The 23,911-nt window shown below is 45.8% G+C and overlaps 1 protein-coding gene across 1 annotated transcript in view; it reads right to left on the bottom strand.

The window, feature by feature from the left end:
- LOC144122864 (uncharacterized) overlaps positions 1-23,911 on the bottom strand; it is a 968,996-nt gene that overhangs the window by 42,610 nt on the left and 902,475 nt on the right. The window lies entirely within an intron of this gene.

The following is a 23,911-nucleotide window of genomic DNA, read 5'->3' as shown; positions in this document are numbered from 1 at the left end:
ATTGGTGAAGTGAAGAAGGATAAGACGATGACGAGGCTTACGTAGACTAACGTCAAGGCTATAAAAGGGCGAGGGAGAGCGAGGCACGGGGGGAGAAACAGAGAAGCGGAGGCTCCGGCGGGTCAGGGACGCTACGGCTGGAAGAGAGCGACGCCGGCTACTGCTCCGGTGAGCTCGCGTTCTACGGCTTCGCATCGTGGACTTCCTGCAGTGCCTGAGCCCGTCCCGGGGAGTCAGCGGAGGAGGCAACCACCTGCTACGGCCAGGGTTGTCTCCAGGGCTGTTGCCACCCATCCGGGTGGTGCCCCCAACGCCAAAAACACCGGCATCACCTCCACGGGCGCTTGGACCGGGAGCTTATACGACGCAGCCAGCGACGCCAGCCCAAGCACGTCGAACGCCGCCTTGACGCCGGCTACTGGATACATACAACGCCGCAGCCGCACAGAACCAACTGTGCAGCACGAAAGCCGACCGCTAACAGTAGAACGCTAATAGTAGACGCTGGTAGCTGAGTTCCCGGGGAGTGTGCATTTTTATTCTTTGTGTTTTGTTTTAGTTTCGTTAGTTTTGTGTTCTAGTGTGTGTGCCACGTAGGGTGTATTAAATGTGCATTTGTGTGGGTACACCTGTCACCTAGTGCATTCATTCGGTCCGAGTGTTCTCTGGGAAGATCCGCGACAGGCGCACTTCATAAACGGTCGCCCATGCTTAGTACCGCATCCTTTTTCCTCTTCACGTATTCTTTCGAGACGCGAGCATAATCTTCCGAGCTTTTGGGGGGCTGAAAAAACAAGCGGCACCCCATTCGGCTTGCGACCTTCTTTAAATTGTGAGCCATGTATCAACCCAGGTATCACCACCTCTTCTAGACAGCGATCTTCCCCAGCTCTAACCGCCATGGTCTTCATTTTTTGTTGTAGGCTTTCGGCGACTGCCATAGCAACCGAATCAGGGAATCCGGCTGAAGACAGCCTGGCCAATTGGGTCTGAAAGTTAGCCTGCATCCTGTGAGGGCACGATTTCTTGAGGGCGGATTTAAGGCAAAGTGAAGCAATTTCCCTTTTTATCAACTACAAATGGGTGGAGTCATACGGCAGGAGCCCTTCTTTTGCACGAGGAGCAAATCCCCAACAAAGCAACAATGCAGATCATCATAAAACTCAATATTTATATTTAGAAACTGCAGGCAGTTACCCTCAGGCACTTCACAAGTGAATTGCAAGCAATTTCTATGTTGTCGTAATAAGGTTAAAATATCATGCACTCTCTCTTCGAAGTTCACACTTCCGTCCTTAGTAAAAACTATCAAAAAGTCGTCCACGTTTCTAAACACTTTAAACGGTAAAACCTGATGTAAAACTTGATAAATTAAAAAAAAATTATTACACAATACCGGCGCCACACTTATTCTGTACATATGCCGGCTTTTTGCAGAACACACTGCTTGTCAAAAGTTATAAATATGGCCAGGCTGTCTTCAGCCTGATTAGGTTGTGATGGCAGTCGCCGAATGCCTACGACAAAAAATAAAGACCATGGCGGTTTTTTCAGCCCCACAAAATCTCGGAAGCCTATGCTCGCGTATCGAAAGAATACGTGAAGAGGAAAAAGGATGCGGCACTAAGCATGGGCGACCGTTTATAAAGTGCGCCGAAGGGGTGGTGCATGAAATACCCCTCTTATGCGGACACTCCTACGTAGGTTAAACCGGGCGCTGCGTCAATGACCGAATTAGGAAATGTGAAAGAAATGTAGAGCAAGATAAAGAAGTTCCAAACATACCCAAGCATATTAGGTCCTGCCCGTCACGCTCCTGTGAGCCATGTTTTTCAGGGGTGTGGATTGTAGCTACCAGTAAAGATACGAAAGCGCGGGAATTAATCGAAGCTTTTTTAATCGAAGAGAAAGGGAGCATGAGCGACAGCGATTCATCCGTATTTTTGTATAAGGCTGAAAATAATTTTTTAACCAGTGCACTTGCATATCGATCTTGATCTGATTGTGTTCCTTGCGTCTAAGACAGCAGTATAAGTGTGTGGTGTGCCTCCGAATAAAGCAGTTGTAAGTGGCGGTTTTTCCGGTATCCTTCCTTGTGTCTGTGTGTATTCGCGCGTAGTACCTCTGATGAGACACAGAAAATCCCCGATGGCTTTTAGTTGCGCCTACAGCAGAAAGCATTCCCTGGAACAGGGAATGCCTTTTGAAAGAGACGATCAAATGAAAAAGCTCTTTCAAAACAACCGAAAAGGCTGTTGAAGCGGAAGGCATTCCGTGGAACAGGGAATGCCTTCCGCTTCAACAGCCTTTCCGGTTGTTTTGAAAGAGCTTTTTTATTTGATACCGCACGACGGACGACTGACGTTTTTATGTTCAAAACTCTGGAATTTGCAGTTGGTTACTCTGTTGCTCCTGGGCTGTGTGACATTATTATGGCTGTTTTAGAAAGATGATTAGAACTAGACCTTTTAAAGCACCCTTTATTTCGTCTGGATCGTTATGTCAATGACTTTATGATCTTTACAGTGCGTCCACTAACATTCTTAACCATTATCCTCTGAGGGGCAAGGTTTTCTTTTTACTCGTGAAATGACAAGGGACAACCACATCCAGTTTTTAGACGTAAGTTTGTACTTCACCGATGCCCACGTTTGCAGGTCTTATAGCCCAATGTCAAACAAAAGTCTACCGCCATGCAAAAGGGCTGACTTCATTTTGGCGGTAAATATCAGCGCGAACGCCCGAAGGACACAGAAAGGGGACAAAACATGTGTCCTTCGATCGTTCGCGCTGAATTTCACCGCCAAAATGAACTACATACAACTCGCCCAACTCGCCATTCTTCTGGCTCACTCCGAGCTAGTTAATATGGCATCTTCATGTCTAGCTGTCTCTCCGCCTTACAGAAGCCTTGTGCCCACACCATGTCCCATGTCATCCACTTTTCAATGTCAAGTTGAGCGCCTTCTTCTCTGCTGGCTACCCACATCATCTAATTTTCAGCACTTGTAAAAGCCTGCTTCAAAGGCTAAAAACTTCATCTAAACGAGGACAACGCTCGGAATCCGTGCCACCATTTCTCATGCCGTATTTTCGTTTTGTTTCTAAAAACATTAAGAAGGTTGCAGAAAGGAACAGGATCGGCGTCGTTTTCTCGGCGCGCTATGAACTGAAAAAATTGTTCACATTACTGACGAGCAAAATAAAAAAAACAACACTTGCAAGGAGAACCGCCATAGCGAGTTCACTAATAGATTTTCGAAGTTATTTATGAAATACCTCTCTCGTGAGGACGGTTCTATATAGGAAAACCCGCCCGTTGTTTTATTGAGCAAGCTCTGAAGTACAAACGATCCCTACGCACAGCACGGGCCGTAATATCTACCCTGCACTTTAAGGGCTGCGACACTGGAAATTGTTGTCCTTATCTGGAGAAGACAAAATTCCTTGCTAAGGGAAAAAGAAACAGAAAGAGAGGTTATCAAGGCTTTTGTCACCTCCAAAAGGGGTGGCAACTGTGTCAACTCGACTTCTTTATCTATCTAGGAAAGAGATAGAAATCTTAGATGGGCACAACCGGGCTTTTGGTCAGTCCTAATGAAACGTGGCCCGTTGATGTTGTCTTCCCACAACACATGGTATTTTTGCGAGTGTATCGTGTTTGTTATTTTGCGCCTGTTCTTGTCCCGTAGTCTTCGAGCATGTTTTTTTTTTGGCTTTCACTATGAACTGACTAGCCTCTCAACATGTCTTATTTCTTCTCAGCCGATCAAAACCAAAGAATGTTTTGCTTGAAGAACGAGACGATACTTACGGTCGGGTCGTTGGTGCACCTTTTAAAGATCTTCTTGGTCACTCTTGCTTAAAACGCACTGTTTAAGTGCTAGTAGGGCATGTGCAGGTATTGAAGACACGTAACTGCAGATCGGACCCCTGCTAAGTGTGCAAGAAACTTCTTCAGGTAACGCATCATCTCCCGGAGCTACAAAGCCCATTAGTCTTTGCCCATTAGCATTGCTTGTTGTTCTGGTAGAGGCGGCGGCTTGAAGGCACTGAGCCGACTAAAATTCAGCCATCTGGGTTGCAAATCTTCTGGCAGAGCGCAGCTTGATTTCAGCTAACAGCTAACCAGGGCGGATTGAACGCATAGCAGAGCGTTCGCAAAACCTCTAGGAACCTGCGCACTTAACGCCAAAGCTCCGATATTAAGTGCCTACATATTTGCTTCAGAAAGCCCACTCGTGGCTTGAGGATGCCGAACACTGCATTTACATCTTTGGGTGCGCGTTCCTTTCGCAGACAGAAGGCGAGGTACTTGGCGCGACAAGTTGATCTGACGGTGGGGTTCACACCGGCGTAGACTTCCACAGGTTAAAGGTGCACTAAAGCGGAATCTGAACTCTTTTTACTGCGGGAATTTTACATAAACGTTGCGAACATTCTTAGAAACTTCGAATTATTATCCTGTGCGGTCGATTGCCCTAATTAAATTGGATTAAACGTCCCGGCTCCCGCCCTTTTTTGAACTGAACGCGGTAGGTAGGCGGAGTCAACCAACGCGTGGAGTGCCTTCCAGCCAGTCCAGTGTGGGCTTTGCTTTCCCTTTCATTTTGTATTTTAGGTTTCTGTGAATAAACGGTTTCAGTAACAAGCAATATAGCCTCAACTTAGGCTCACGGAAATAAAAATACACGTGGACTATTTGATGTCCGTACGACTCCATCGATGGCAGAGCGGCAAGTCGCCGCGGAACTGGCTGACGCGTTGGTTAAAACCGCATTCAGTTAAAAAAAAATAGGCGGAAGCCGGGACGCTTAATCCGATTAGGGCAATCGGCGGCACAGGACAATAATTAGAAGTTTCTATGAATGACCGGAACGCGTAGATAGGGGTGTCGCGGTAAAAAGTCGACTTCAGATTCCTCTTCAGTGCACTTTTTAGGAGGAACAGTCATAAAACGGTCCTCTGTGCTAGACAGGTAGCTTAAAAGGATTTCTTGCCGGACAAGTTGGTCCATAGCTAAGCACAAATTTCGCGCAGATAAGAGACGAGCATAACAAAAAGCAATGACGACAGAAAGTGCGAAAACTGCCAAGTGTTTAACGCACTTCTTTAATCAGTTGTTGTGCGTCCCTATAGTGGATGATGTGCAATAAAATCTGTAAACAGCAAGGAAGGTTCCGGAAGCTGGTGAAGTTTTTCAAACTCCTCGCTAAATAGGCGTTCATGGGGTGTGATATGCAGACAGCGTATTATTGCTAGTTTTCTCAAAATTAGGGCTCGTATAGCCGCCGCCTCTAATTGATAACCAGCGGAAAGTTTTGAGGGACAATTGGTTTCTGACCTAGGGCGTCTCGATGCCAGCGCAGCTTTTCAGGGTGGGGACACCCTTTGATCATCCCCGAGCCGCCTCTGCGCCTTGTTGCCTCTTTCCCGCCGGCCGTCAAGCTGAGCGGAAGCGCATCGCCTTCTATTTGCTGTCTTTGCGGTGTTGTGGTGCGAGAGCTCGTATTTTATGTGATCCCTTGTGATGTGCGCGCTTGTTAACGAAACATGACGGGCTGTTGTGTCCCTCTGTGCACTGGATCGAACGCAAAAGGGCAGCGCGTATTTCGTTACCACCGCGATGCCGAACGAAGAAATGGGCAGCACAAGTAAAACGTGACGGCTGGGAACCGACGGATGCAACTAAGATATGCCAGGCAAGGCTCTTGATTTTGCGATACATTGTTATGAATAACGTCCGTTTCTATTGCTTTTCATCATCTCAATACAGCAGCATGCATATGTTGGTGTGCCTTTTGTTGTGATCACGCTGCAGTATGGTGTGATCGCCGTGTTTGACTCGTTCCAACGGCGTGGGTTTATTCTAGACGTGTGAGCTGCGCATTTTTTTTCTATCTAGAAGTATTGGGGCGCTTATAAACTCGGTACGTTTCTGAGTTCGTGTATTGATCTCGATAGGCATGAGGGGTTTATTTATTCGTCGACTCGGGTGTGCGGGAAGAAAGTACACTACGATTCTGCTTGCCACCTCATCTTTCAATGACATGCTGTGCTTCGTTTTTCAATCTTACAGCTCCACTTTGAGCAGGATCAATATAAATTAAATCGTCTGGATGGACGACGGCTGCTCAAGTTGAATGCCTTGCCTACTCTCTTCGATTTCAGGCGTACGTAAACATGAATTTGTTATTTTTTATCTTTTGCTATTGTGAGAAATCTTCTAAAGGTTGCAGTCGCGCGAACTTTTCGTGTTTGTTTTCCGCAGACTGCACTCGTTTAAGCTTTGCTCACGGAGTGTGCATATGTTGCGTTGCATGCATTGCTCATTATGTAGAAGTTTAGTTGAAGTTACACGTGTGTTTGTAATATGCAAGCGTATATTTGATTATTGTATTTGGCTGACTGAATATTGAATCCTTAATTATGTCAGAAGTATTACAAATTATTAGCAGCAGGGGTCTTGAGCTTCCCATGATATGCACTTGTTGTGTTATCATTGCCAGTTCCTTAATCACGTGGCTCTCATGGGCAACAAGCTCTGTGGGCCGTCTCTGCTTTCAGGGTGGATTCATTGTTTTTTATGAACTTATTGCTCTCATTGGTTACGACATTTTTCTCAAAGGTGTAGTCCTCATTTTTTCGCCACTTGTTTGTGTAGTAGATACTGAGGCTGCACTAACGGCACACAAGCTTCGAAGTTTAAGCTAGGTTGTTTTAGATATACAGCATTTCCATATTTATTGATATTTGTAAGTTTCGCTTTTGCAACTCGTCCCAGCCATAGAAAGCCTCTGTGTCAGCGAACGCTGCCCACGACCCTTGTCGTCGATGCTTCAGAGAGTTCGTCTGTTGCACAAGGGGATTGTGACAGTAGTGACTCCGATATTGCTGAGCAGTGCAAGACAGTGGTGCAGTCTGATGATGTCTTTTCTCTGCAACCAATTAAGCGAGCTGATCAAAAAGTTGCAGGACTTGCAAAAGAAGAAGACTGCACTCAATGAGCAGCTGTTAATCAAAATACTGCGACATATTACTAGCGTTAAAATAGAGAGGACAAAGAGCAGAAACACACAGGACAGACGCTGTCCTGTAGCGTCTGTCCTGTGTGTTTCTGCTCTTTGTCCTTTGTATTTTAACGCTAGTAATACGTCACAGTCTGTGGATCAAAAGCACCAACTAGCACAACTTAATTCTTTAAGCAGCTGTTACGTTCCAAGAAGAAACTAAAGAAAGAAGCAAAGCGAACAAAGCGTCTTCAAGAAAACGTGTCTGCTTTGACTTCAAACATCAAGCTTCTAAATGAGGAGCAGAAGTCTTCCTTGCATAAGCGGAACAGAAAGAGGTGCGTGTGGAGTGCCGAGACTGTGAAGAATGCTCTCCAGCTCAAGTTTGCCTGCGGCTCAATAGGCTATGACGTTTTGTTAGAGCAGGGCAATCCTTTGCCTCCTAGAAGAGCTCTTTGCAGGCGGCTTCAACATCTGTCATTTCAACCTGGTGTCCTTAAAGAGATATTTGACATCATGGAAACAAAGGGTTGCAGCAATGACAGACATTGAGAAGGACAGTGTTCTGTTTTCGCACGAAATGGGAATAAGAAGAGGACTCGAACTTCACCGTGGCAGTGATGCATTCCTTGGAACGACGACGCTTCCAGAGATCAACCAACCTGTTAACCATGCAATTGTCTTTATGGTCGGTGGAATGAACACCCGATGGAAGCCGGTGATCGCCTACCTTTTCACCGGGGCATATTATTATTATTATTTATTAGTACCTCACAGGCCCCGAAGAGCATTGGGTGAGGGGGGCAAATACAGATGTACATACAGATGGAAAAAAAAAACCATAATATCGGTGCAAGCACGCGGTACAAGTCAAATACAAGAAAGGAACACGAAATTTATACAAAACCGAGTTAAAATAACATCAGACACGAAACAACGTTAAGAACAAATGAAACTGTTGTACATTTCGAACATCACTATGGCAATAAATGTATACATAGATGTTTTTTAAACTCACCAGGATCAATGAAAGAGATTATGTTGTCAGGAAGATCATTCCAGAGTTTTATTGCTCTAGGTAATGCAGAGGAATTAAACGACAGGGTCTTCCCATATATCCGGTTGAAGCTGAGTTGATTGTGTGAGCGTTGTGAAGAGCGGAAAGGTGATGCCAGAGGTAACAACGAAGGACGGGTGTGAACATATTTATGGAATAAACACAGAAGTGAAATGGAGCGACGAATTTCAAGTATCTGTATGTCATTAAGGTATTTAAGCTGGGATACACTTGCGAGGGGACTATAATTGCTAAAAATGTACCGGGCAGCTCTGCTTTGAATGGACTCGAGCATATCTATGAAATATTTTTGATGGGGAGACCATATAGGTGAGATAAATTCCAGCTGTGGGCGAACAAATGTAAAATATGCAAGTTTTCGAACGGAGCTAGGTGAGTTTCGAAGGTTCCGGCGTATGAAACCTAATGTCCTCGACGCTTTGTTGCAGACTGCAGAAATATGAGAAGACCATGAAAGATTTGGTGTGAACTGAATTCCAAGGTATTTGTACGACGTAACCCTTGATAGAGAGGTATTATTTATAGAGTATATGAAGTTAGAAACAACATGCTTGCGGCTAAAAGTCATTGATTTACATTTATTAGGGTTAAGAATCATTTGCCAGTTTTGACACCAATCAACAATAGTGTCAAGGTCATTTTGAAGGGTCAGGTGGTCAGTCTCAGAAGCGATCTTACGGTAAACAACACAGTCGTCTGCGAAAAGGCGTAAACGGGATGAAATGTTAGTGGGAAGGTCGTTAATGTAGATTAGAAAAAGTAAGGGTCCAAGTACGCTTCCCTGTGGTACGCCTGAGGTTACGTCACATAGGGATGAGGAAGAGCCGTTGACAACTGTGAATTGCTGACGTAATGAGAGAAAGTTTCGAAGCCAAGATAATGTGAGGGAATCAAGGGAAAGGGTAGATAATTTTATAAAAAGCCGGCCATGTGCAACTCTGTCAAATGCTTTTGAGAAATCTAAAAAAATGCAATCTGTTTGCTGGTTATCATCCATGTTGAAATGCAGGTCAGTAGTAAATTCAAATATCTGGGTATCACATGAGTAGCCTTTCCTAAAACCATGCTGATTTGAAAAGAAGAAGTCATTTCGTTCCAGATGGTTGTAAATGTGAGAAGCGATAATATGCTCAAGTAATTTACAGCATATGCATGTTAACGAAATAGGCCGATAGTTATCAGGAGAGTTTTTGTTACCCGTTTTGAAGACAGGGATGACTTTGGCTTTTTTCCAGTCAGTGGGCAGTTCTCCGGAGGATAATGATTGCTGAAATATATGACACAAAATCTGGCTGGAAATTGAAATGGTGTTTTTAAGTATCTTCGAGTTAATGTTGTCCACTCCGGCAGATGATGATAACTTTAGATTTTTAATTAGTGATGCGATACCCTCAGCACTAATGGTGATGGGCTCCATGAATGGGTAGTCAGACTCGAGAACAATTGGCATACTGGAATAATCTTCCTTAGTAAACACTGATGCAAAACATCTGTTGAACGCGGTTGGACATTCAGTGTCAGCTAGCGGCAAGTCATCAGTATTGTGTAGTTGTATGAGGTCATGTTTACTTTCGGGAGATATAGTCTGCCAAAACTTCTTAGGATTAGTCTGCAAAAGTGACGGCAGATCATGAGTGAAGCATTTGTTTTTGGCAGCGGTAACAGCAGAACAGTACGCTTTCAAACACAGTTTATATCTTTCCAACGAGGTTGAAGAAGGAGCAGATCTAGCTTTTCAGTATAGGCGCTTCTTTTTATTCCGTAATCGACGGAGGGTCTTGTTGAACCATGGATTTTTTATGTCATTAGCTATTGTAATCAGAGGAACATGTTTCTCTATCAGTGCAGATAGTTTGTGTTTGGAGAGCAACCAGTTTTCTTCGGTATATCGTTCGTTCCTTAGCGGGAAAAACACCTCATTGAAAAATGAGGCAAGTTCCGTGTTAATTTCATCATATCGTGCTTTACTATAATCTCTAATTTTTTTAGTTGTAATACCTGCGAACAAGCTCGGAACTAGAATATCAAACTGCAACACCTTGTGATCGCTAAATGCGTCAAGATACATAACCGGCCCTATGGTATCGGGAGCAGTGGATAGAGCTAAATCAAGAATGTTAGAACCACGCGTATTCTGGCTAATCACTTGAAATAAATTGAAATCTAGTGTTAGGTTGATGAATTCTGTTGCAGCATGACTAGTTGAAGACAAAGAAGGCCAATCTATTTCAGGAAAATTAAAATCACCCAACAAGTAGATGTTGCTAGGTGAACTGTGTTCGACAGCGGCAGCAATGCTAGACCGAAGATCATGAATGAAAGAAGTCGTACAATCGGGCGGACGGTAACACACTCCTGGAGGCACACTGAAAGACTTCGTGTTCCACTTGATACGTCTCTGCACACAAATATCGCTGCGTGTGTTATGTGTAACCTGTGATATGGGTCCGTCAAACCGTGCCATGTGGTGGGCTTTAAATCTCTCCTGCTCACGAAATTCAGTGGCTACATGCAGTGTACCACACCCTTGTGATGAACAAAAGGAACTTCATTTTATGCCGGACCCTGCGAATGTCCTCAAAAACCTAACAGAGCACCTTGTACGAAAGGACGCTATGCGCCTTAGTGATGAAATTGTATCCAAGCATGAATTACCAAGTGCTCATGTTTCCATACAGCATGTTGAACGTGTGACAGAGCTGCAGCGAGATGACCACCTACAGGTGGCCTCAAACCTTACTGATGTTCACATATCAAATGGCTACTTCACGAAAATGAAGGTTGGCATTGCCGTACAGTTTTTCAGAGAGGTACCACCGGTCATTCGGTTCTGGATTGAAAAAAAGGTGCTTCCTCCTGAAGCTGAAACAACAGGACGGTTGTTTGAGCTTAACTTTCAATGGTACACGCTCATGACAGCTCGCCATCCCGTAGTTGCTTTTAGCCATCTTGATGAAGCAAAACACAAGGAAGCCCTATCAACTCTGAGTCTTGCTTCAGATGTGATCAGGGGTCTGAAGATTGGCGTCAAGAGTGTATGGAAGCCATGCCAGTCTGGCGTCTTGAAGTCAACGGAAGTGGTAAAGAAACTACATGCTGTTCTTATTAACGAGCTTGGGTACACATTTGTGCTGACAGGAAGGCTCGCTCAAGACTTCCTTGAAAACCTGTTTTCAGTAGTACGGATGATGAATCCCGTACCGAGTGCTTATGATCTGAAAAACGCACTAAGAATAGTGTCGGTGAGCCAGTTCCTCAAGGCACTGATGGCGTATGGATACGAAATCGATGAAAGCACCTACCTTGTCGATTGTCTCTCACCAGAAATTAAACAGTTTCAAAGTATCACCCAGTCGGAAGAGGGCGATGAGAGAAGAGACTTCATTCTTGACTTAGAGGAAGTTTCTTCTCTTGAGGAAGATGTGCTCGCCCACTTGGTGAGCTTCTTGTTAAAGCCAAAAATCCGCACTGTGGAACACTGCTCTGTATGCATGCGCATGCTAGCGGCAGAAGAACATGGACAAGAACACCACCTTACTCAACTAAAGGAATATGTTAAAGGTGGTAGAAATTTAATTTATGCAAGCAGACAAGTGCTGGACTTTGTTTCTAAATGTGAAAGCGCTTTGAAGTCTTTTGCTGAAGCTCAAGATCTGAGCCATCTGAGAACACCACTGAAAGCACAGAAGGAAATTATTGCAAACAATGTAACCTTGCCAGAAAACACATGTTAGCACAAAGATGTGATCGAAAAATTTCTTCAGCGCTTTGTGTCCACAAGGCATCACATCTATCAGCGATGGCATAACACTCCAGAAAATTCAGCTGAGTGTTATGCTAGCAAGACTAGCAGGTGCGAGCCTCCAGTAAGGAAACTACATTTTAGCCTGATAACCTCGCTGAGACTTCATAACGTGAAGTAATGAGTGATTATTTTACAAATAAAATGTGTTTGATTGTTGAAGACCGTTCTTAGTGCATTTTTTTGCTGTTCTGTTAGCACTTGAGCTGCTTTTGGCGAACTTACGCGGCGTCTCCTCATTTTTCTCCTAGTTTTATAAATCTGACCGGTAACACACAATAAGAAACAAACATATTAATGAAAGTACTGCAAACAATGAATTTCATCCAAGTATACAATTCCAGTAATGTTTGTATGTCGTGTACGAGTGAAATGAGTAAATAAAAAGGGGTAACCACGGAAGCAAATCTTGCCAACTTCAGGTTGTGATGCAAGCGAAAAGTGTCGTGCAACCTCTCTGGAAATGAACAGACTATGCAAACAAATGCTTAAGAGATGGTAAAGCAGAAAATTTGCATTTAAATTACGGTGTTATCGCCCTTATACGCCCGCGCCCCTTTCTTTCTGCCCGATATTTAATCTGCACGCCCTGCAACTCCTAATTGGAAAGAACAAAGATGACGCCGAAAAGAGTCGGTGTCCCCACCCTGAAAGTGGAAGCGCGAGCATCGAGGCACCCTATTCTAATCGAAAGGACAACGCTTCCTGATGAGTGGGCGCTACTTTGTCTGTGCTTCCGGGCAAAAAAAAAACGTAATTTTTCAGAAAATATATGTGTGTTCGGTTTATGTGAGTTTCCTGCAGGTAACGTATGCTTGGTTGGTATTGCGCAAGCAATTCGTATATATCATCGAGGCTCTTAGCAGCCCTCGGAAGTACCACTGGATGACGTTCTTCGTAGTAGCAGGGTTTCGTGAGGAAGGACAAAGGAAAAGGCTGTTATTTAGACATCACTGCTTTTATGAACGCCTTGACAAGAGCATGTGTTTTCGGCTTGAGGTGTTACAGAAAGCTCCGCCCCTCTTTGGGCAACTCCTTGGACGCCTCTGACGCCGACGAGTCCGAAACCACATCCTTAGCCTCTGGTGAAGACCAAGAACGACTTGGAATTTGTCACGAGGTAGAGACTGCATCTCAGTAGCCTTTTCTGTACGAGATGTCGGTGAGAAGTTGCCCTGTAGGATGTTTAAGTTTATTGCAGCCGGTGGCGGGGGACCGAGATAGACGCGCATAAGCAAAGCTATACTGCGTGCCTTCCGATGGTAGACTTCGCCAGACACCCGGCGCCCAGCGCCAGCGTAAGGTCTTGAGGAGAGAAGCAAAAGCTTCTTTCAGGCTTCAGCAACTGTGATATTCTCCGTTTCCTTTAGTTCAATGATACGTCCTCCTTGAACACTTTGAAAGTTCTTGAGGAGACAGCGTGTGGCCCGTAACAGTTGGGGTATTTTGAATGGCAGTGGAGTTTTCGGTAGGGTGCTAATGTGCACAGCCACTTTGCTTTAGCTTCCCGCGACACGTAGTTGAGCCGTGCCCGCACTTATGCACTCGAAATATCTGCGTGGGTTTGGCACATATGTTCTCACTTTGCAGTGAATGAATTCCGCATTTACCGGCTCTCTAAGTTGTGCCCATGAAATAAAGAAACCTTGCCGGCAGGTAGTGGCACACTGAAAAAATGAGTGTTTATTGGTTAGTGTTACTGGCTTTAACACGAAACTGCAGAGGTCTCATGACTGGTCATAAAATGCCAGAGTGCGAGACTTGTAAACCGTCTTGCTCAGCACGTGTGCCTGATAAGACTACATTCCTCCCCTCAAGCTGAAGTAAGCGAGACGATGAGGTGGTTTCCGTCGGAAAGTCGAACGACGTGGTGGTTGTCGGTCTTCGGCTTTAGAGGTGCCTCCGTACCTTGCTGATCTTCTGCCTGCTGGGGGCTATAAGCCGAGCTTCATCTGTGGTCCGTAGTTGGCACGGCTTGCTAGGTGAGGACCCTGTGTCAAGCCGTAGCTGGAGTTTGCCTGCGTGGCGCCTCTGTTGTCTATTCGGTGTGGCCAGTGGAACCATGCGTGCCCCCGTCGTGGACACTTCTGTCACTGGCATCCACTTCCGAGCAGACCGAAACTGGCGGGACCATACCTGCATTCCAGATTTAAATTGTGGTGGTGTTCTTGCTGCTTCAGAAGCATGCTCGCCGTAACTATCATTTTCTGTCACCTTGGTGTCTGTGAGTGAAGTTATCAGCCTGGTTCGGGGACAGAAGCACAACATCAGTTGCGCTGGCAACGGTGTCGGTCTATAAAGGAATAAACACTTCATTAGTCGTTCTTGCAAAGTACCTGCCAGATTCTTTGGAAGCGCTTCTTTTGCTGTGCGCGCGGCCCGTTCCGCCATACCATTTGACTGCGGATGGTTTGAGGCTGCTCTGAAGTGCTTCCCGTGGCTTTCCTGCAAGAAAGTGAACATGCGGGGCCTAAAAACTGTGGTCCGTTACCCAATACTAAGCATTAGTGTAGGCCAAAAAGAGCGAAAATACCTTGCAGTACTAGAATGATGGTCTCGGATTTGGTGGTATGGCTTCGAAGGTATGGCCTAAGTTCCCTTCTCGGCATAAACCAACATGAAAACTTGGCAGCCCTTGATGATGCAACCTGTACCATGGTTTATTGCTTGTCGGCCATGCAGATGGAACTTGAGTTGGCGGCATGGGCCAGTATTCTATACATTGACGGAAACTTTGAACCAACACTTCGAGGTCCTAATAGAGTGCAGGATACCAAAAGATAGCCAGTGCTCTGTGCTTCATGGCATTGATACCGGGGTGACTATCGTGCAGTTCCTTTAGCATTCACCGCCGCGGGTGGCACCCGGCTACACTACTCGATGGCCATAGTAAATCAGATCGTGACTGGCCGTCAGCTGGTTAAGGCCGAGGTAAGTACGCCATCATGCGTTGCTATGCCGTAGACAGTGCCGTGGCTAGCCGCATGAGATCCACCCTCTGATATCATGAAGTGTATCGTCGGAGCCGCTGAGGTCCGCTAATTGCTGAGCGCAAATGGCCATGGAATTTAGGCCCCGCATATAAAGCACTTATTCCATGGGTTGTTGCCCCTCTCGACCTCCCACGCACGGCAGTGGTAGGCGACTTTGAGCGCCTGCGTTAGCATTTCGCTGTCCAGAGTGGCACTTGGGATCATACTGGTAAGCCGACCGTAGCAACGCCCACCGTTGAATTCTTACTGCGGCCATGAGTGGAATCAGCCTCTCCGGTCACAGTCCTGTCTGTGGCTTGTGATCCGTCACCAGTGTAAAATGCTTCGCCAGCAAGTAAGCATTTCGAAAGTTGATAACGGCGAACACCAATGCAAATTCTTCTTTCTTCAATTGTGAATAATTCCGCTCAGCCGGTGGCAGCCCTCACTACCGGAACAATGTAGGATAGTCCCGGTTATCAATTGGGTGTGACAGCACCGCGCCGACTCCCACTGTGAAGCGTCGCCTTCAAGCCGCAACGGCTTTTCTGGATTGTAGTGCACGAGATCTGGCATCGTTCAGGATGTGAACGTCCTCGCAAAGGTGTGTTGAAGCGATCACTGAATGGCAAGGCATCCAATTAGCTTAGACTTGAAGAGGGAACGGAAGAAGCTAGTGCCGAGAAAGTCCATTAACGAGTTAGCGATGATACGGAAAACAGAGGAATATAGGATATCGCTGCAGAACACATCATCATAATCATCAGCCTGACTACACCCACTGCAGGGAAAAGTCCTCACTCATGTCTCTCCAATTAACCCTGTCCTTTGGAAGCTGCATCCAACGTTTGCCTGCAAACTTCTTAATCTCATCCGCCCACCTAATCGTTTACGGCCCTCTGCTACGCTTACTTTCTCTTGGAATCCACTCCGTTACACTTAAAGACCAGCGGTTATCTTGCTTTAACTTTACATACCCTGCCCATTTCTTCATCTTGATTTCGACTAGCATGTCAGTAACCCACGTTAGTTCCCTCACCCACTCTGCCCGCTTCCGGTCTGTTAATGTTACACCTATCATTTTTCTTTGCATGGCTCGCTGCGTTGTCCTTAACATAAGCTGAACCCTTTTCGTTAACCTTCACATTTCTGCCCCGTAGGTGAACACCGGAAAAATACAGGTGTTGTACACGGTTCTCTTGAGGGATATTGATAAACTGCCATTCATGATCTCAGAGAACCTGCCATATGCGCTCCACCCCATTCTTATACTTCTAGTTATTTGCCTCTCATGTCCAGGATCAGCTGTCACTGCCTGCCTTAAATAGACGTGTTCCTTTGCCTCTTCCAGCACCACGCTACCAATTGTGATCTGCTGTTTCTTTGCTATACTGTTGAACATTATTTTGGTTTTCTGCATGTTATTTTAGACCCATCGTTCTGATCTGCCTTTGTGACTCATTTATCATACGTTGCAGCCTCATCTCCTGAGTGACTCAGCAAGGCAATGTCATCAGCGAATCGCAGATTATTTAGCTATTTTCTGCATTAACTCTTATCCCCAACGGTTCCGAATTCTTGCGTCCGAATACCTCCTGTAAACAGGCGGTGAACAGCATTGGCGAGATCGTATCTCCTTGCCTGACGCCCTTTCTTATTAGAACTTCATTGCTGACTTTATGGAGGACTATGGTAGCTGTGCAGTTGCTATGTATATCTTCAGGTATTTTGACATAAGCCTCTTCTACAGCCAGATTACGCAATGCCTGCATGACTGCTGAGGTTCTTACTGAGTCGAATGCTTTCTCGTAACCAATGAAGGCTATATATAGACGTTGGTTATATTCTGCGCATTTCTCTATCACCTGATAGACTGAAGAAGACGATCCTAATCTTCATGCAATGAATTATAAACTGAAACTTATCGTTACGGAGTGCGCCGTAGACGTAGGCGTTAGGACGGTTCGACCGGGTACCGGCAAGCAATATCAGGAGACGAAAGATCTCATTAACAAACGCCAAAGAATAAGGGCGTCTAACCCCTACATAGAGAGCAGAACTAGCAGAGCTATCAAAGCAGATAAATAAGTGCACGGTAGCTGACGTAAGGAACTTGAATAAGGAGATAATCGAACATGCTCTAAAGAACGAAAGTAGCCTAGAAGCGGTGAAGATGAAAATAGGCAGGTAAATACCAAATGTGTGGGCTAAGAGACAATGATGGCAATGTCATTAGCAATATGGATAAGACAGTTAAAGGAGCCGAAGAGTTCAACAGAAATCTACACAGTACCCAATCTAATCAGAACGTTAATGTGAGAGACAGGAGCGTAAAGGAGTGCGTCTTCTTGGAAGTAACGAAAGAGGAAGTAAACAAAGCCTTAGGAGCAATACAAAGGGGAAAAGCAGCTGATGAGGAACACGTAACAGCAGATCTGCTGAAGGACGCAGGCGAGATTGTGGTAAAAAAATTAGCCACCCTGTATACGCATTGCCTTATGACCTCGAGCATATAAGAAGCTTGGAAGAACGCGAACATTATCTTAATTCATGTGTAAGGAGACGCCAAAGACTTGAAAAATTAGACCGATAAGCTTACAGTCCGCTGCCTAATAGAGTCACGGCAACCTTAGACTTTAATCTATCAAATGATCAGACAGGCTTTCGTAAAGAATATTTCGCAATAGATCATATTCAAACTATCAATAAGGTCATAGAGAAATGAGCTGAATATAACCAGCCCCTATACACAGATTTAATTGAATACGAGAAAGCATTCGACTCAGTGGAAACCTCAGCAGTCATACAGGCATTGTGGAATCAGTATATATAAGAGCCCATGCAAAGAAAATACCTCTTCATTTTGTGTACGCTACTAACAACATATCATTATGAGAGGTGACAGAATATAAATATTTGGGACTAACAACCTTTCGTGGTCAAAGCACGTAGACGCTGTCGTAGGAAATTCAATGCAGAAACTCTTTTTCTTGAGACGCTCATTAAAGTCATCCCTACCTAGTGTTCGTCTATTGGCATACAATTCCCTCATCCGTCCGTTACTAGAATATGCTGTAATCATCTGGGATCCTTTCACGGTAACAAACATTCAGAAATTTGAGCGAATACAGCATAAAGTAGTTACATTTGTTTTAACTCACATGGCCGTGCATCTGTAAGTGAGCTCGCGAGGCGAAGTGGGTTACCCCCAATTGTTGAGCGCAATCGTGTTTGTCGAATAAATATTTTCTTCCAGCTCATAAAAGGTCATTATAAAGTTAATACTTCTAATTATTTTGCTTACTTCTTACGTTATAACACGAGGCAAAGGCATGCACTAACAATAAACCCTTTGAACGCACGAAATAACTGCTTTAAGTATTCTTTTTTTTCCGAGGACAATTATTGAATGGAATAAACTTAATAGCGAGACTGTTAATCATAATTGTTTATTGATGTTTGAAAAGTGCCTGCAAATGTTATGAATTTGAGTGTTTATATGTTTGTATTTTTTCCCACCCTGTTATGATCTGTACTAGATCGCAGTATCTCTAAATAAATGTAAATAAATTCATAAATACTAGAAGATATACACAGCAACTGCACAGCTACAAAATCCTCTATATAATCAGCAATAAAATTCCAGTAAGGAAGAGCGTCAGGCAAGGAGACATGATCTCGCCGATGCTGTTCTCCGCCTGTTTACAGGAGGTATTTGGAGGACTGAATTGGGAACAGTTGGGGATAAGAGTTAAAGAAGAAAATCAAAATATTCTGCGATTCGCAGATGGCATTGCCTTGCTGAGTTACTCAGGAGGTGAAGTGCAAATCATGATAAGAATGTTAGACAGGCAGAGCAGAATACCGAGTCTAAAAATTAATATGCACAAAACCAAAGTAATGTTCCACACTTTAGGTAGAGAACAGCAGATCTCAATTGTCAGCGAGGTTATAGAAGTGGTCAAGGAATACACCTTTTTAGGGCAGGTAATGAAAGCTGATCCGGTTCTTGAGAGGAAAATAACTAGAAGGATAAGAATGGGATGGAGCGCATATGGCTACTTCTCTCACATCATAAATGGCAGTTTACGAATATCCGTCAAGAGAAAAGTGTACAATGCCTGTATCTTGCCGGTACTCACCTACGGAGCAGAAACTTGCAGGCTAATGAAAACGGTTAAGCTTAAGTTAAGGGCAACGCTGCGAGCCATCGAAAGAAAAATGATAGATGTAACTTTAAGAAAGCGGAAGCGGCCGAGGGGGCTGGGGCTTGGCCCTGGCATGTAATGCGAAGGCAAGAAAACCGCTGATCCTTAATGGTAACGCAGAGGATTCCAAGAGAAGGCAAGTGTAGCAGGGGGTGGCAGAAGGTTAGGTGGGCGGGTTAGACTAAGAAGTTTGCACGCATAAGGTGGGTGCAGCTGGCAAAGAACAGGGTTAATTGGAGAGACGTGGGAGAGGCCTTTGCCCTGCAGTGGGTGCAGTCAGGCTGATGATGATGATGATGATGAGTAAACGCGAAGTTCTGCTTCCGGCATAGCGCACTTGGCTACCTGGAAGGCTTTCTTGTATTCGGCTCTCCATTGCCATCGCGTTTCTTTATCTAGCAGCCTACATAGAGTGGAACCAGCGTGGCTGCAATGCTAGGAAAAAGCTTGGCGTTAAAATTACTTGCGGTTCATCCACTTTTGAACCTGGCTAGAGAGCGAAAGCTGTGGTGTATCGGGCAAGTAGACGTGGCTTGGCGTGTCCAACGTTGAGTGCGCTCCACGCACCGCATAGGCAGCGCGCCCACTCTGCTGCCCTGGCAGGTGGCGGTTAAATTGCCTATTGCTGCAGTGGCGCGTTTCTGCCACAACGTTGTCAGCGCTACGCCATGCAGCCCACATCTCTCTTTCCCTCACTCACCGCCACCTACCTCAAAGCACGATTGAGGCGTCCACAGACCAGAGAGCAAGTTATGTGCCCTTCCTTTCCTCAAAATCATTGGAATCTTATCGTTGTCAACGCCAACGCCAATGAACACATTGAACGCCGACGAGCTACAGAAACAGAGGCGAGCGCTCGGTTTCGGTGGCGGCAGCTGAGAGATGTCATAGCTGTCACGTGGCTGCTCCTATGTTAGAGGTCAAAGAGGTAGAATTTACAAATTTACCTACCCGAGACGAGCGGCATTAGCTAGCTCAGTAAGCATTCGCTTCAATATGCGTTCAATCACAAAAAGGATTTTTGCTGGCTCACTGCCTCTGGTCTTGGTGCTGCGGTGACGGCTTCCAATATTCTCAGGGGTGCAAGGCAGTGGCATCGATCTTGTGGCCCAAGAATAAAACTTGCTTCTCACGGAACCTGCATTTATCACGGTTCAACTTGAGTCCGCTGACGCGCAGCCGCTCAAAAACTTGCCAGTGTTGCGTCATAGGTCTGCTTTTTGACAATAATGATGTCATTCAAGTATACCTTGACGCTAGGGAGGCCTTGCGGAACGGGTTGGTGGTGCGCAGAAACAAAGCTGGAAGCGATGCGATGCCGAGAGCTTGACGGTTGTTGGCAAAGAAACCTTTGGGTATTTAACAAGGCCATTTTTCGTCCCTGGTCGTCCTTAGAAGTGGAGTATAGGCGTGTCATAAATCATAAAGCGTGCAGAGATGCGAAGATGTCCTAAATTTTCGGCAACGGGTACTGTTCCAGATATGTAGCCGGATTCACGGTTAGCTTGAAGTCGCCGCACAGGCTAATATTACCGTTTCGTTTCATTACCGGCACGAGAGGCGTAGTCTACTCGGAAACTCTGAATGGTGAAAGCACTTCTTCCTGTACTTGGCATTCGATTTCCGCAGACACCTTTACCCGAACCGCGTAGAGCACAGGCCGAACCTTGAGAAAACGCGGTACAGCGTGCTCTTTTTTTGTGCAGCTTCCCAGGCGGTCCTTACAAGAACCTAACCAGTACGCTTCTACAGTCCTTAAAAATTTCCGCACACTGCGCCAAAAGTTTCGGTGTCTCTGCTTAACCGGGAACCACATGTATGTACGTCCTGCAACGAGCATTCTTCCAGTAGCACCATGCCAGCGTTCCGAAAGGCTTGGGGGTGTTACGGCCGCACAATAGACGTCCATCGGAATGCACTACAAGCAGTAATCTGACCACTTGCTTGTTACCGCATTAGACTTTCATGGTCACTCGGCCAAAGACCGGCAGCGGCCCCAGGAAGCACGTAAGTCGCAGTGCAGTCTTCTCCTGTGTCGGCCACCATTCACGATGGTTTTCGAATACCCTCCTTGGAATGACGCTGACAGTGCAGCCTATATCAATCAGCATGCGCAGGTTCCGGCCTTCCCAGATGAAATCCTTTTTCAAATGGCCGTGCGGACTCGTTACTACTGTTGCTGTGAGCCACCAACGCGTTAAGCATTTTCTCTCCACTTCCGTCGCTGCCATCTAGCTCCCCAACCGCGTAAGTTATTGAGGGGTTAGCGCTACCTCTGGGGCACATCCTTGCCAGGTGCCCCTTCCTTTCGCAGCTGTGACACGTCACTTGTTTCTGCACACTTCTCAAGCATAGCTCAAGCCACATGTCCTGCATTGAGTGGAATCGGTAATATATCCATGCCCGCGTACGGACTTCTGCAGATTCATCCTGTGCTTCTGTACGAAGCTGGAAGCACCATTGGCGTTGAAGCTCCTCTCATCCTTTGCCATCGCAGTGGTGGCCTAGTCGTTTGAGCATTCGCCTGGCATGCGGGAGTTGCGGGGTCGATCCTCAGTGCCGTCGGGTACCCACCAGTGATACAATGCGCGGAAGCTTTCCCCTGCCCGGTGCTCGGCTTGTTTAGGGTGATATGCATGAGAAATGGGTCATTGACCACACCTTGAGTAAAAGAAAAACCTTTTGCCATGACGCTCTTTAGCGACAGAGGGTCTTGGGCCATGAAAATTCCTCTTCCTCATCATCATCATCGTCATCATCATCATCATCATCTTCCACTGCCCTGATATTCGTTTCTACAGTTTCCGGTGCTAGAGCAAAAGCTTCTGCCTCTGCCATGCTCAATGTATTTTGGGACAATTCCACAGACAATCCGATACCGCAAAGTGTGGCCCATAAACGTGTCGAAAGTACAATCTTTTTCGAGACGTCTTTGGTCGGTGATATTGTCCTGTACCTTTTCGCCTTCCGCTTGGTTCTGCATGAAAAAAAGCGTAGCTCGCGGTTGTCTCATTGGCTTGAGGTCGAAGTAGCTATCCAAGTGCTGTATGACGGCCTCGTAGCTGAGGATGTTAACCGATTCTGACTGGCACTGAACTTGAAGCACGCAAACCACATTGTCACTCAGTGCCGACACCGCCGACACCAGAAGCGCACGCCGTTTCCCTGAACATGCGGTGCTGTGGCCGTGAAACAAGGCTTCCAAACAAACACGGTAAGTGCTCCAGCTACAGTTTGTGTCATCAAGTTCGCGTGGTCTGGCGGTCATCATGCAGTTGGCGGGAGTGGCTGACCGAAGAAATCAGCGGTTATTGCTTGATCTTACTGGCTTGATAACGAAACCGAAGGTCACATGCCTGGTCATGAACTGCCACGGTGCGACACGTGCAAGCCGTCTTGCTCAGGCTATACATCAGCACACGTGCTTGATTACACTGTATCACGTGTACCTGATAACAGCCCGATTGAACGTGAGGACAATGAGGGGTGTCATTACCTCTTCACATTTCCGCCTTATTGTGATGTGGCGAAGTGCGATGACACCTTGGTCACGGAAGCCTTCGATGAGGTTTCACGGATGATGTGAAGCTATAGTCATATGTAGGTCCGTAAACTGCAGTTGTTTCAGTAGGAGGTCACTGTGCTCCTGCTTTGAAACTTCTACAGATAGGTCACCTGAGGAGAGTTTTTGGCTCTGTAGTTTTTCTCGGTTAATTTTAAGAATTTTAACAATCAGGAAGGCAGACATTGAGGCTACTGGAGTACTTCTATTCAGGGAGTGAGAGTAAGGAATTGTGAGAAGTGGTCAGAGTGAGGGCGAGTCATGTCCAGAGGTACTTCGGTGCGGGACGTTTTCAGGTACAGATCAAGTTTATTTGATGTCAGTTTGTCCGTATTATACGTGTCTTTTTACGGTTCCTAATAAGTCGCCTGTGTTTAACCGTTTTTAGCACAAGGAAGTCCCGGAGCCTCCGCCCCCCCAACCAGGGGCAGATAGACAGGGGACCCGTAGGCGGAATCATGACCAAGACCACAGCGGCCACGGTTCAAGGTTTCACCCTCCACCTCACAACTTCCACGATGCAGATGACGGCTTCAAAATGGGGGCTAAGGGTCTGTAGTGGCTCCAAGCATCATCACATTTAGGTCAAGGTGCCCTTTCGGGCAAAACATGGTGTTGTGAAAAACGAACAAAAAGACAAACACGCAAACACACAGCGGCTCAGTTCGGTGAGTGGCCACTCTAAGTGCTATCGCACAAAAAACAAAAACGCTACACCAGTATTCTGCTCAGGCGGTACAGACAATTTGTTCCACCTAAGCAAGCAGTGTCGTGTGCTGAGTATAGCTTGCCCTCAACTCACAGAGGAAAAGGACTCCTCTAGCGGGTATGGCTGGTGCACGGCAGCTGTCTTGAATTCGGAGCACTCTCTGCTGTGGTGAAGAATGGTGACAGGGGATATTCGCTTTGCTGCAGCAAATTTTAACACCAAAAGATTCAAGCGTAAATATTCGGAATGACCAAAGCGCAAAGTAGGATACTGAGAAAAGGCCAGCACAGAGATTGCATTTAATCTTTGATGGTGCAATGAAAATCTGCTGTGCATACAGATTACATATGAAATGAAATTGGACTCCAAGGGAAAGGCCAGTACAGTGGGAACAAATTTTTTTCTTTTTACACCACGTATGCATAATGCGTGACCAATTAGTTTCGTTAAGAAACTTTCCAGAACAGTTAGTATCATGCGCCGCTATTGCTTTAATTTTCCTACGTCATGCAACATGTTACTTTATCACTCTTTGTTTTCTTCCATAGCCAACTACGGATGTATGGTGTG

The sequence above is a fragment of the Amblyomma americanum genome, chromosome 3 (assembly GCF_052857255.1).
Source record: "Amblyomma americanum isolate KBUSLIRL-KWMA chromosome 3, ASM5285725v1, whole genome shotgun sequence".
NCBI lineage: Eukaryota > Metazoa > Arthropoda > Arachnida > Ixodida > Ixodidae > Amblyomma > Amblyomma americanum.
The sequence above is the reverse complement of the archived record's forward strand: the minus strand, read 5'-3'. Positions and strand labels throughout refer to the sequence as shown.